Source organism: Condylura cristata, unplaced genomic scaffold (genome assembly GCF_000260355.1).
Source record: "Condylura cristata isolate star-nosed mole 26May11 unplaced genomic scaffold, ConCri1.0 scaffold00008, whole genome shotgun sequence".
In the NCBI taxonomy this organism is placed as follows: domain Eukaryota; kingdom Metazoa; phylum Chordata; class Mammalia; order Eulipotyphla; family Talpidae; genus Condylura; species Condylura cristata.
The window spans coordinates 16,867,601-16,880,830 of record NW_004567109.1 but is presented as its reverse complement, the minus strand read 5'-3'; the positions used below and the strand labels follow the sequence as shown (position 1 = coordinate 16,880,830).

Sequence of the window (13,230 nt, the reverse complement as noted above, 5' to 3'; positions counted from 1 at the left end):
CAGAGCACAGCAGGCGTCTGAATCTCGGCACAGCCTTCCTGGCACCAGCACGGCCGCCTCTTCCAGGGTTTGGCCGATAACCTCTCTCTGCCAGACTGATTGATCTGGTGTCTGCCGCCTGAAACCCGAAGTGTAAGTCATTAAGCCGGGTGCGATGCGGGTGAGTGATACGAGAAGACAAGAGCTCTCCTGTCCCCCACTTTCAGTTCCCTCCTTCCTACCTGCTTTCTCCCCCCTCCCTTGTTTCTGCTCCCGTACACCGAGGATGAGCCCCCTGCTAGTTCCTCACAGGGTGGCTGCGCACGAGCGGCACTTCAGGGCCCTCAGGAGGAAGAGTGAATGTGTTTTGAGTGTTTGGCCCGTGCCAGGCACTGTACTGGGAGGGCTGCTCCCCTTTAGCTCGCTCAGACCTTCTAACAGCTCTGTGAGAGGGTGCTGATACCCTGGTTGACTAGATGAGAGAAACTGAGGTCTGAGACAGGTCCGTTTCTTGCTAGAATGAGACAGCTGGTCAGTTTAGAGCTGATTTGAGCAAGGCAGGCTCCCTCCAGTCCCTTTGCCCACAAGTGTCCCTTGCTGCACTGAGGCAATGTGACCCAGGATTGCAGCCACATGTCTTGAAGTCTTTATACAAGTCCATGAACGTCACTGCATCATCTTTAATCCGCACCCTGAGCGACAGCCAGGGAAAAGAGGTCACCTCCACATGGCCGCCGGTGGGTATGGCGGCGGGACTGAGCCTGGGGGCGCCTTGCTCTCAGCAGCTCCAAGATATCTCACCCCACCCACTCTCCAGCAACTCGGTTGGGCCCTCCTTCAGCCAGCACGTCAGAAACACGGGCCTCACAAGGAGGGCTAGCGCTGAGGGCAGGAGCACCAGAGACCTCACACCTGATGGTGGGCAGGCGGCTGGGGGACGTGGCGTGATGAGCGCTGGCTAGGCCATCCGCCGACAGGGTCTCTGGATGAGAAGCATCACCCAGAGGTCGTCCCCAGAGGCTGCTTCCTCCAGGGAGTGCTTGACCTGTTTCTCATCCAGTAACCTCTGACCAGGTACCTGATAGTCCTCCTGTTAGCTGATTGGCCTGGACTGGCTCACGTGGCCACCTGGCTCCAATCAGCCGTGGCCTTGGGGCACAGTGTATACTCACATGCCCCTTCGGGAACTGTGGGTTGAGGGAAGGAGTCTGATGTTCAGAGGCTTCTGGCATGTGGGAAGGATGGGGACTACCTGATTTAGACCTGGAGGGGGAGTTGGCCTCCCTCAAGAGCCCCTGCTCCTGGAACTTGGCATCCAGGCCCCATTCTGTTCAGGTCAGTCTCATGGGTGCAGCCTCTCCATAGGGGCAAGAAGCACCTCAGCCAGCAGCCCGGAGCAGCCCCGCTAAAGCCAGAAGGACACCCCAGACACCCCTCAGACCTTCCCAAGCACCCCTCACAACACAAAAACCTCAGAATCTATGGGGAAACCTCCCCCCCCCCGCCACACGGCACACATGGCCGTAGCCTGTCCCCCTGTGCTCCCAGGCTCAGGCACAGGCCTGCAGGGAGCAGTGCTTCCCTCCACTGCATCTGGAGGAAAAGCATTTACCTGATGTGGTTTGTGTGAGTTCCCTGGAGTTAACAATTAACTGAGCAGGAAAGAGGCCTGCTAATTTGTTGAGTTTATTGAGTTGCTTCTGGGGAAGAAGGAACATTTACCCACAATGCTTATCATACGCCACTATGGCTACATTAGGAATATATCAGCATGAGAAGAGACCCCCAAGAAGGTCCAAAACTGCCAGGTGAATGGACAATGCAGGGGGCGCTGAGGGCGGGGGCTGCAGCAGCTTGGGGAACCACGATGAAACACAGCTTGGCCTTCCAGGCCCTTCCTAGTGTTTCCAGGCTCCCCTGCTCACCTGCCTCTTCCTCTTCCCTTTCCCACTTACGCCCCCAGCTTCCATCACCAGGATCTTATCCATCCAGCCAATCACTCATTCTTCTAATAAGCAATATTTACTGAACGTTTTCCCTGTGTCAGGCATACTACAAGGAGGAAAAAATAGAAGTGAACAAGAAAGAAACAGTCCCTGTCTTCAGGGAGCCTCCAGTTTGGTGGGTGAGGTGACCCCTCAACAGGGCTTTGGTGAGACAAATACTGTGGCAGAGAAAGGGCAGAAGTCACGGGTACCCAGAGAAGCCATCTGGATTCTGCAGCAGAGGCAGAAGCCAGTGGCTGAAAGAGGCACTTAAGGAAGTAAGGAGTAGCTAGAAAAAGGGTGGGCAGAGCAGCGTGGCCAGGGAGAATTTGGCAAGAAGGTGAGTTCTTGACCTTGGGAGACATTCAAGACAGACCTTGACTGACTTTCAGAACGCTACAGAAGGGTGCGTCCGAAGCTGGGCGTTGTACCTCCTGGACCTCGGACGTCCTCCATCTGGGATTTAAAGTTAGCTGTTCCCTCACTCCCACAGCATAAGGGATAAAATTAGAAAAGATCTTCGCCGCTGAAAGCAAAAGGCTGCCGTCTGCTCCTTTATTCATTCATTTATTCATTCATTCACAAGGCGTGCACAATAGAAGCGCCGTTCACCATCTCCACAGAGCCGCCCTCCGAGCAGCAGGCCGCCCCTGGCCTCGACAGAGCTTCCTGGCCCAGACCCTGAGACTCGCCTGCAGCCCCCGCGCCCCCTCGCCTGTGTGCTCGTGTTCCCCAGCTGAGTCTTGCACTTGACTTGAGGCTCAGATGGGTGTGCTGTGCCAGCTCCTCCGTGCCAGTCAGACTCGTTATTGTAATTATGTGATTTAAATTAAACATCACATAAACTGATGAAATAGGAGTGTGAGAGGAAATATAGTTGCATCTATGGAAACTAAATTGAATGCTTTGGAAGGGCTCCACGAAGGAGAATCTCTAAAAAGAATTGCTTCCTAAATATTAGGTGTGAGCGAGCGAGCCAGCTGCTCCCCACTGAGGCAGGCCCCTGGGGGCCGGGGCCACGTCTGGCTCTCACTGCGGCCCCCCCAGAATAGCACTGTGCCTGGCACAGGGTCGGCACGCAGTCGGGATCTGTTGACTGGATGAGCTGAAGCACAGCTGGGAAAGGTGAACGAAGCATTGCGGGGCTAGTTTATGTAAGATAGACAATGAGGAGACAAGCCCTGGACAGAACAAAGCCCCTGGTTCTGGGCTAAGTGGGTTGGCACATCCGCACAGTGAAGTAGTTTGCATGGTAATGAGATGCTTAAGCCATGTATACATTCTCCAATGATTCCCTACTCAGAATTTATTTTTTACCAAGCAGCGCCATCATCTTCAAGGCTTCTATGGCAGGTGTCAGTGAGCTCTCTCTGCAAAGGGCCAGGTAAATATTGGTGGCTTTGTAGCTGATAGTTTCATCCCAGCTACCCAACCCTGCCGTAGTGGTGTGAAAGTAGACCCATGAATGAGGCAGTTTGCCATCCTGTGAAACTTTACTTTGCAAAAACAGACAGCACGCGAGAGCTGGCCAGCCCCTGTTCCATGGTCCTGACTTGTCTTGTGCGCCAGGCACTGTGTGGTGTTGCTGGAGTAACTGGGAGCAGATGTTGCCCCTGCCCCTGTGCAGCCCGCCCCCCCTCACACACCCCCCTCCCTGGTCAGGGAGAAGGTGGGCAGGTCAGAGGGTGGCTGGGCTTGGGGAGCTGAGAGCTGGGGGCACGGTAGAAGGAAGTGCTCTTCTTGTGGGGGAGGGGAGGAGGAGCCGAGACTTTTGGGTGGGCTTGTGAGGTCAGTGATCTTTTCTCAGGCAGTCAGGTGGTGCCTCAGGGAGGGGCATTCTGGGAGCGGGAGTAGCATGTGCAAAGGCACTGAGACGTGAAAGCAGTGGGGCTCAAAGTAACTGTCATTGGAGAAGGGAGACTTTAAACAGCCTGGATCTGGCTCTGAAGCCAGAGAGCCTTCCCCGCGGGGAGTCCAGCGAGGCAGGGAGTTGATCAGATCTGCCCACAGGGTATGGAAGGTGGATTGGAGGCTAAAAGAAGATCAAAACACAGTCTCTGAAATCAGCTGGGGAATGATGAGCTCACAAGGGGGAGAAAACTTGGGCACTGAAGCCCATGTGGGGAAGGAGGAGGAGGAGTTGGGAATGCTGCCTGATGGGTACCTGGGAGCAGGGTGTGGATTACGGGAAGTGAGCTCTCAGGAAGGTCGGGGAAAGCCTTGGAGCTAAGTCCCCTGGAATTGAACTGTTTTAGGTGGCTCAAGTTCTTGGAGCTGCCTGAGCGGCTCAGGGCAGAGAAGCCGGCCCTGCTGGGAATGGGACGCTCTCCAAGCTAGGGCCCATATCTGAAAGAGCCTGCCTCCGCCCCAGAAGATCACCTAGCTCCTCGAAAGTACACACCGCCATGCGATATGATCAATTTAGGAAAAGAGTTCATTTTGACATAACAGGAGACCCAGGCGTTTGGCTAAGGGGAAACTGGTAAGGGGGTCATTGGCAGTGAGTGTGGATGTCCGGGCTTCGAGGCTGAGCGCTAGCTTGGGTGGGGTGGGGGCTGGGCAGGAGTTGGCCTGCAACGGGGGCTTCTTGCCCTTTGCCCATCACCACCAAGATGTTTCCAGAAGGTGTCCTGGTGGTCTCACTGCATCCTCTTCATCCCCCGAGTAGGAGTAGAGAAGCCGTGGGAGTGGCCGTAAGTAGGGCCTCCCTGACGCCGCGTTCTCCCAGGCCAGCCTGGGGGCCGGGGGTGGTTTAAGCTGGCCAGGGGGTGCAGAGCTGCGTCAACCCTGGACTGCAACTGTGCACTTTGCTTAGTTAAGAGACAAAGCCTGCAGGACATGGTCTGGGGGCACAGAGCCAGGTGCTGCTGACAGGGATGGAGGCCGCACTGAGAAGGGACGTTGCAGCTTACTCCTGTCGCTCACAGGTTTGCAGCAGCTCCTGTATCTCAGGAACCCTAGCATGCACCGTGCTGGTACATAATACGCACTAGTGAGTAAATGAATGAATAAAGCAACCGCTTTCTGAGGGTGTCGGTTTCGGAAAGGCTGAGATTTAAACCAAAGTCTCCTAACCGCCCTCCCCCTTACAATTAGGTAGCAATTTCTGTAGTCCCTGCTGTCATTTTGTGGGGGTGTCCAGCAGCACTCCCACATCCTGGCTGCATGAGAAGCTTCTTAAGAAGACATGCTTTCCACAAAGTCTGCTCCAAACTCTCCTATTACCAGGAAAACAGTTGAGAGCCTTCTGCAGAGGAATTCAAAGCCACTTTTTCCATCATCAACTACATGCACTAAGGGTGTGATTTTTTTTTTCATTCTCTCCAAGCCAGATTTCATTAATGAAGCCCCATTTAACGAAAGTCAATTTACCAAAAAGAAAAAAAAAATGAGTGTAATTGCTTAAATACATTTTATGTACTGCAATAGCAATTTCCTGGGCCAACTTGGAATTCCCCAGGCCCCCCAGAGTGAAGTTAATGTGGACAGAAAGGTTTGAAGGGGAGAATCTCTCTTTGTGTTTCTCTCCTTTAATTATGATTCTAAGAGGGAGCAAAAGTAAAGAGGATCCTGGGGGAGGCGAGTGGGGAAGAGCAGGAGTGGAATCCAGCCTAAACTGTTCCACTGCCTTCTTCCATGCTTGTACGTGTCAGCGCCATGCAGTGGCTGAGGAGAGGCCCTGACAGGTCTGGTTTGGGACTGAATCTCACCTCTGCCACTTAATAGCTGCGTGACCTTGAGCAAGTTTCTTAACCTCTCTCTGCAGCCCAGATGGCGCAACAGGAAAGGGCAAAAAGAACTGCAAGTTAAAAAAAAAAAAAAAAAGCAGCATGTTTCCCTGTTTGCATAAACGCTTCTCTTCAGCTAGAGACTGGGGTAGCATGCCCACGTGCCAGAGTGCTGCCCAGTTAGACCAAGGAGGGGAGAGCCAGGCTGAGGAAGCTTTACTGAGAAGGTGTCATTTGACCACAGGTTTGGAGGAAGTGAGGGGTTAGATGCTGCAGAAGTCTGGGAGGAAGGCCAGACAGCACACAGAGGGAATGTCATGTGCAAAGGCCATGAGGCAGGAGCAGGCCTGAGCGGTTTGTGTCTGGACGTGAAGGAACAGTGGCTTTATGAGGCCTGAGGATTGGCACCATTAAAGATTTGTTTTGTAATCTGCATAAGTAAAATTACACTTCTTTGGAGCTGTGCCAAATGTGCCTCTCTCGTGTAATCACCTCCTTTGAGACGAAAACATTTCTCTCTCCCCAGAAGGATCCCTTGTGCTTCTTCCTGGACAGTCCCCACCTGTGCCTTTCACTCCCAGCTCCGGCCACGCTCCTGCTTTCTCTCCCTTCAACTAGTGTCGCCAGAGTTTCAGGGGAATGAGATCCTGTGCTACATAACCCAATCACAGAATAATGCCTTCGAGGGGCCCACATGGCCATGCCTGTCAGTGGCTGGCCTTTGTCGGTGAACACGACGCGACACCCACGGTGTCCAGAGCTTGACGTGATGAATCCAACATGCAGGCTCCCGGTTCTCCCCCAGATGCCAAGAAAACTCAGTGTGTAACGTTTGTGTCCACAGAGGCAGCAAAACAGAGGAGTACCGTGGGCAACACAGAGTTTTAATCTTGGGGAGTTAACAATTAACAGCATTCCTGGGAGTGGGGAGCCGTAGGAGGTGGCAGAAGTCCTTCCGGCTTCTCCTGGCTGACAGCTGACTCGAGGCTCGGGAAGTCGCCCTGACTTCCTGCTATAGTCTTGATCACTGATCTCAGCCTGTGCTCTCCCCTAGCACCCTCCCCTCATTCCAGGCATGCAATAAACAGCCTTTGGTTCTGAATTATTCAGGTTATTTCTCCCTGTTTCTACTTCCCTTGTGTAAATAGCCTCCAAGCTCTGTCATTGAGATAGAATTGAATCTGACCTAGGGGGGGAAAAAAACCACAATACTGTTTGTGGCTCTTTAGAAAACTTAAATGATTCTGCCTATAATAAACTATTTTAAATGGGATCTGGTGAAGTACAGTAATTGGTTTCTATAATAGCTCTTACCATAGCAATATGGGTTATATTCCTGGAGTTTGGCGTGTGTCAGCATTTTCATTATAGTACAAACTCAGTTTTGCAGAGTGTGATGCTCCCTGGTTAGTTCTTTTATTTAATGAATATTTATGGAGACCCACTATGCTGGATCTCCTCTGTTTGCCCCCTCAGATTCTCCCTCTTCCTTCCACCCTGTTGCATGTCCAGGAAGGCTTAGCTGTGTGCTGCATCATTATGCTGCCTTACCCTCTGGCTTCCAGCTGGGCTAGATCAAAAGGAGCATCAGCAAGAGATTAGAGGAGGAGAGGGAGTTCCAGGTATTCATTGCTTACCCTCTCCTGGTGGGATTCTCACAGAGTGTCTGTAGTCCTGTCTGCAAGTCCGGGTCCTACGTGGTGGTCCTGTCCCTCTCTTCTTCAGGGATGACTATTTCCTCTCAAGGTCTGTGAGTGTAGCAAGTTACCCCAAGCTCACCCCCATCTTCCCTGGATACTACTCATCCCTGCTGATTTCCCTTTTGTAAAGAGTCCATTCAGTGAAGTGTTGGAGTACTTCTCACACAACTCTGCCACCTGTTTTCTGCTGGATCCCTGACACACCTACTTTGTGCCAGCCAAGTTTGTGTGTGATGCTAGGAGCCAAGACAATAAATAGAAGAGCAGCTGTCATTCACCAAGCGCCTGTGCTTTCCAGGGTCCACACTAAGGTCTTCTTTGTATTATTTCATTGGATCCTTGCAACTCTTTTAGGGAGGAGTTATTATCATTCCCACGATAGAATGATAAGAGGGTAGAATGTGTCTCATGTATCTCCTCAACCTCTGTAGGCTGCTGTTATTGTCATGTCACAGAGGCTGAGGGGTGCGTCCTAGGCCACATTGATATAAAGCGGTCAAGTGTGAGCTGTGTCAAGGGAAGCGGGAAAGGCTCTCCTGGGACCATGCGGTTGAGGGGTTCATTCCAACAGTTCATCTGAGATAACCCAGGGGTGCGAAGATGTTCTCCAGGAAGAAAAGACAGCACAGGAAAGGAGATGGGAGTGGGATCCAGGAGGCGCTGAGGCCCACAGGACCAAGGAGCAGTGCAGGCCGGGGAGTAAGCCATGGGGGTCAGGCCACGTGCAGAGGGAGAGGAGAGAAACTGCAGGGCCTCGCAGGTGCAGGAGTGAGGAGGCAGGCACCTGAGGCAGTGTCAGTGTGTTGGAGAGAAAAGTGCTGAGTGGGGCCCACTGGAGCAGCCCCGGGGAGTTTGGAAGGCGGGGGTCCCCCAGACCCCGGCAGCCTCTGAAGGCCCAGTGCTTGGCTTTACTCTGGAAGGGCAGAGCTGCCTGGCCTGGGTGTTGGCTCAGGAGGGCATGTGATCAGGCTGGTGCCCACCCACTGGGCTCAGAGGTCTGAGTGATTGTTGGGACTGGACTGGCGGGCCTCAGGGTAGGCTAACGGGAGGGAGGTGGGCCAGCTTTTTGGAAGCGGGGGGCTCCAGTGAACACACAGGTCCAGGGGAGGAGGCAGTTGGGCTCTACGGTGGGCTCCCACAAAGCCCAGTGGTTGTTTACGTCCTTCCTCCTGACTCCTGAGGGACCGTGAAGGGGGGTGAGGGGTGGGGGCGGCTGAGCCTCTGCTGGTGAACTGGGAACTGGCCCTTGGCTGGGATCTAGACCTCTGCTGGGGGCACCCTTTTCCTGGGGCAGCAAGCCCTTTCCGGGGGATGGCTCTCTGCTGGGTGTGCGGCCTGTGCTGAAGGAATGGCGCCTCTTCTGCTCCCGGCGGGGAAGCCCCAAGGGGGTGGAGGGCAACACAGCTTCCCTTCTCCAGGCGCAGGCTCAGGGACATGAGGAGCTTCCCGACCAGCTGCGGTCCTTGACCCCGCCTGCTTCCTGTCCCCAGGTTCACCGGAGCCAGCCTCCCGGCCCCCGTCATCAGTAGCAAGAACTGGCTGCGGCTGCACTTCACCTCTGACGGCAACCACCGCCAGCGTGGCTTCAGCGCCCAGTACCAAGGTAGGCGGCCTGCGGCTCCTGTGGGCCCCGGAGTCCAGGGTGGCTTCAGGGCAACCTTGCCGCTGCTGTCCTGTTCTTACCTGCAGACCCAGAGGTTGCGCACACCCGGTCTCTGCATTCGCCTCTGAGAACCTGCTGTCCTGTGGGCGACACTTCTCAAACAGCATAGCCCAGGCCGACCCTCCTCTGGCCCTGCTAATGTGTATTTTCTCATGGGAATGATAGTTAATGCAGAAGCCCTCGTGATTAACACGGTGCCACCAAGCGCTGTGCTGTGCACTTGAAAAGCATCTGTTTATTTCTCATCATTAGCCAGTTAGGGAAATACTGTCGCCACCCCCACTTTCTGGACAAGCAAAGGGAGACCCAGAAATTTTAAGCCAGTGTTCCAGGGCCATCTGAACACTTGCCTTTTGAAGCCAGGGCCATCTTCTTCACCACCAGAGTTTGGCCTCTCCCCGCTTGAACTGGAAAGCAGCCCCCAATTTCTCTCTCCTTTATTTCATGTAACACAAATACAAATATAGGCAAAATAACTACAGGAAGCCCAATAGAGCTTCGACGCTCACATTTGTGAAGAACTGTCTCACGCAAGAGACCAGGGCAGGAATGTCAAGTGGAATTGTAGGCGAGCAGCTCTCCACTCCAATCATGAAGATTCTCCAGTTCCCCAAGAGCTGCTTATAAAAATCCAGTGGGTTCACCCCAAAGAGAGGAGCTTTCCAAATCTGGGGGAGATCAGAAAATCCAAGGGGTGGTAGGAAGAGATAGCAACATGCCTTTCAACTTCAAGTTTATTCAAATGACACAAATTTATAAAGACAAACACCCAGGAGTAAGCTCATGACTTGGTCATTAGAACTTTAAAATCTGACCAATTACTAACTGATGTTGGTTCTAACTGATTCAGCAGCGAACTTGTCTTGCACACCTTAGGTAGAGGGCCCTGTAAGAGGCCCTGGGAAGTCAAGAGACTGTGAGCAAGCAGGTGAGGTAAATCTGCACACCCTGGAAAGCAAGGCCAGTGTGAGCTGTCAGGAGAGTAGAAGGGGGCGTCACCCTCGCCAGGTGTGCTGAGAGCACGATCGCAGGGCACGCTGTCCTGCCAGCTCGGTGCCACGCCCTACATCTGAAGGCCTGAGGCTCCAAGCCTCAGGCTAAGGAAGCCGGCTCAGAGCCCATCCCAGAGATGGCCCGGGCAGAGCTTGGATCCCGCCGGCAGACCCCGGGACCTCGCTTTGGGGCCAAGTCTGCAATAAAAGCAGCAGTAGAGGCAAGAGCGTTCTCTCTCAGATCTGCTGCTTTTAGGCATGGCCAAATTTCCTTCAACTTGGGAAGCAGGCCCCCTTTGAAACTGTGAAAAAATAATCTTGAAGCCAACGCGATCTGAGGAGCTTAGCAAAGTCTCACTCCTGCTGCTGAGGCTGGGCCTGTGTGGGGGTGAGCGCCTGTCTGGATTTTTCTGTTGTGTTTTCCCAAATAGAAAAGTGGAGATGGATGTTGTCATTTCATCTGATTAAATAGAAGCCGGGTGTTTCTAATATTTCAGGGTACTGAGGGCCCATTTGTCATTGTCATGGGTTCAGGCTTGATGCAGTGGGCAGCAAGAGCACAAGCCGCAGAAGCTGGCAGGGGGGGTGGGGGAGTGGATTGTGCACCTCCTGTGTTCAGGAGACTAAGGCCCAGAGAACACTGCTGACACTCAGGCCGTGCGGCCGGGAAAACTGACACTTGAACTCATCCATGGCCCGCGTGAGTTTTGTACAACAATCACAGGCCCTCCCCCAGCGCGCTCGGGCAGCTTGCCTCTCCTGAGTGGCTAGTAGCTTTTAAACTTTGTTTTGTTAATCTCATCCCACGGCATAAAGAAATACATTTGCCAACACGATCCAGTATACACGTCTATCTGTAGAACAAAAGGAAAATGTCACCAAGTGGTATTTACCCTGACTAAGTGTGATGCACCCTGCAAATTTCTTTTCCAATTTTTAATGTGAGTAGCAACCTCTAAATTAATTTCATGTGTCTGTAGCAGGAAACAGCCCACAGTCTGAAAACCTGCTTTAGTTAGGAACTTCCCAGAAGCAGACCCTTTTTTTTTATCCTCAACTTAGCCCAGAACGAGGTTGGCACATTCGTGTGTGCTAATGTTGAAGGGGGGCTTTGGGATGTCAGGCCCTTGTTACTGCACTCACATCTCAGAGCAGAGAGGAGCTGCTTGGACCACAGCTGGCTCCCGGTCTCACCAGCGGAGTTTTGGGGCCAGGATCTGAATCCCAGCCACGTTAGTCTGGGTCTGGCATGTTTATGTCATGTAGTACGTGCTGACTGCATCCCTAATTGATTCTCTCCCAGGACCTTCTTTTTCTAGTGTTTTCTAGACACAGGATGCTTATTACAAGGGTCTATAGTAACTCAGTTGTCAACTCCATAAAGCACCCATGACGGCACTATTGGTACTGTGGCCTGGACGATTCCCTGTGGTGGGGACGAGGACAGTGCATTGTAATGTGGGCTGTGCATGGTGGGGGATTTAACAGCATCCCTGGCCTCTGCCCACTAGATGCTAAGTGCCAAGAACCACCCCATGTAGTCATGACAACCAAAAGTCTCCAGACAGTTCCAAATGTCCCTTGCATGCAAAATCACCCCAGTTGTGAACCTCTACTCTAAAGAACTGGAAACTTTGGAAGCACTATTCCAATTTCCTTCACTGATCACAAATACAGCCCAAAGGTGGCAGCCTACAGGACCTGCCTGCTTCTGGGTGGAGCAAAGAGACAGACAGCATCTGCGTGGCTTTCAAAGAGCCCTGTGAAGGGGGTCCTGCAGAAAAGAGGGTGGGCTTAAAAGACCCCTGAGGGATGGTGAAACCCCAGGGGTAAACAGGCAGGCTCTGTCCATCACTGCCGAGGGAGAAACTAAGAGCTGATCCCTCAAATAGGGGCTGCCCCACAGAACCAAGGGTGTGGCTGGGAATCAGTGATCCCTGCAGGAAAAAGCTCCGTGGGTATCAGTAACCAAGACAGAAGAAGCCTGGCTTAGTAAGCAGGAGACAGGGAATTAGTAACTTGATCTTTCCTTCTTCCCTAGCATCTGCTGTGCTTGAATCTCTGCTCTTTGCCCTGACAGGCCAGCAGCAGGCTTTATCAAGGGAAGGCCTTGCTCTCGAGGGGCCCACAGAGCTGTCTGGATCCATGGGAGCTCAGAGCAGGGCAGTGAGGTTTGAAGAATGCACCTGGGCAATCTTCAGCTTAGGCTCACTTTCACTTGAGAATCTCAAATTATTTATAGCCCTTTGGGGTTACTAATTACCAGTTTCTAATTGTATTGATGAATATTATTTTTCCGACAGAACAAAAAAATAAGTAAACAACCCACACCGAATCGTACTCCTTTCTTGCCTTATTCAGTAAGAATGTTGGATGTTCCTGGCCAGACATTATTTTAACTAATCCCACAGGGTTTCAGAGACCCTCCGTTCTAGTCTGTTTCTGCCTGTAGGTGTCTGTGTCTGGGCAAAGCGATTGCGTTTACCAAGCCTTCGCTGTGAGACACATGGAAAGAGGGACGTGACAGCCCATCTCCAGGAAAACGGGTTAAAGAGAGGAGCAGACAGAAATCTATAACTTCTTACAGCCTGATAAGCACTATAATTGAGGCCCGATGAAGGGTTCCAGGGCCAGAGATAAAAGAGCAATTAGTTTTGCTGGAGCCATTTAGGGAAAGCCACAAAGAAAAGTGGTAGTGACTTAAACGTGGGTCTCCAAAAGACGCCAGACAGAGGATCACACGGAACATTCCAGGCAGAGGGAAGGCGAGAAGGCACAAGGGAGCAGCCGAGCGAAGCGCGAGCGTCACTACATCCAGAGCAGGGCAGGGCAGCCCGCACCAGCACCAGCGCTCTGTCTGCTTGTGCACAGCTCTGGTGCCGAGAAGGGGTTTTACATTTCTAAACGGGAGACTAAAAAAGCCAAAAGAAGAATATCTCATGATACATGAAAATTGCATGAAATTCCAATTGCAGTGTCTATAAATAAAGGTTTATGGGCACATGGCTATATTCATTCATTTACAGGTTGTCTCTGGCTGCTTTAGTGCTACCAGGGCAGAGTTGAGCAGTTTGCCACTGAGACAGATGGCCCACAGCTGATATATTTACTCGCAGGCCTTTTGCAGAAAACATTTACAGACTTAGAGCAAAGTCTGCCATCTAGAGCAAAGGTAAGCAGCCA

The 13,230-nt window shown here is 52.5% G+C and overlaps 1 protein-coding gene across 1 annotated transcript in view; it reads left to right on the top strand.

Moving 5' to 3' along the window:
* Nucleotides 1–13,230, top strand: part of CSMD2 (CUB and Sushi multiple domains 2) — a 460,842-nt gene that overhangs the window by 189,815 nt on the left and 257,797 nt on the right. Inside the window, exon 5 of the mRNA XM_012722353.1 lies at nt 8,883–8,995. The gene's annotated coding sequence lies outside the window, so the exon portion shown is untranslated. The remainder of the gene's footprint in view (nt 1–8,882; nt 8,996–13,230) is intronic.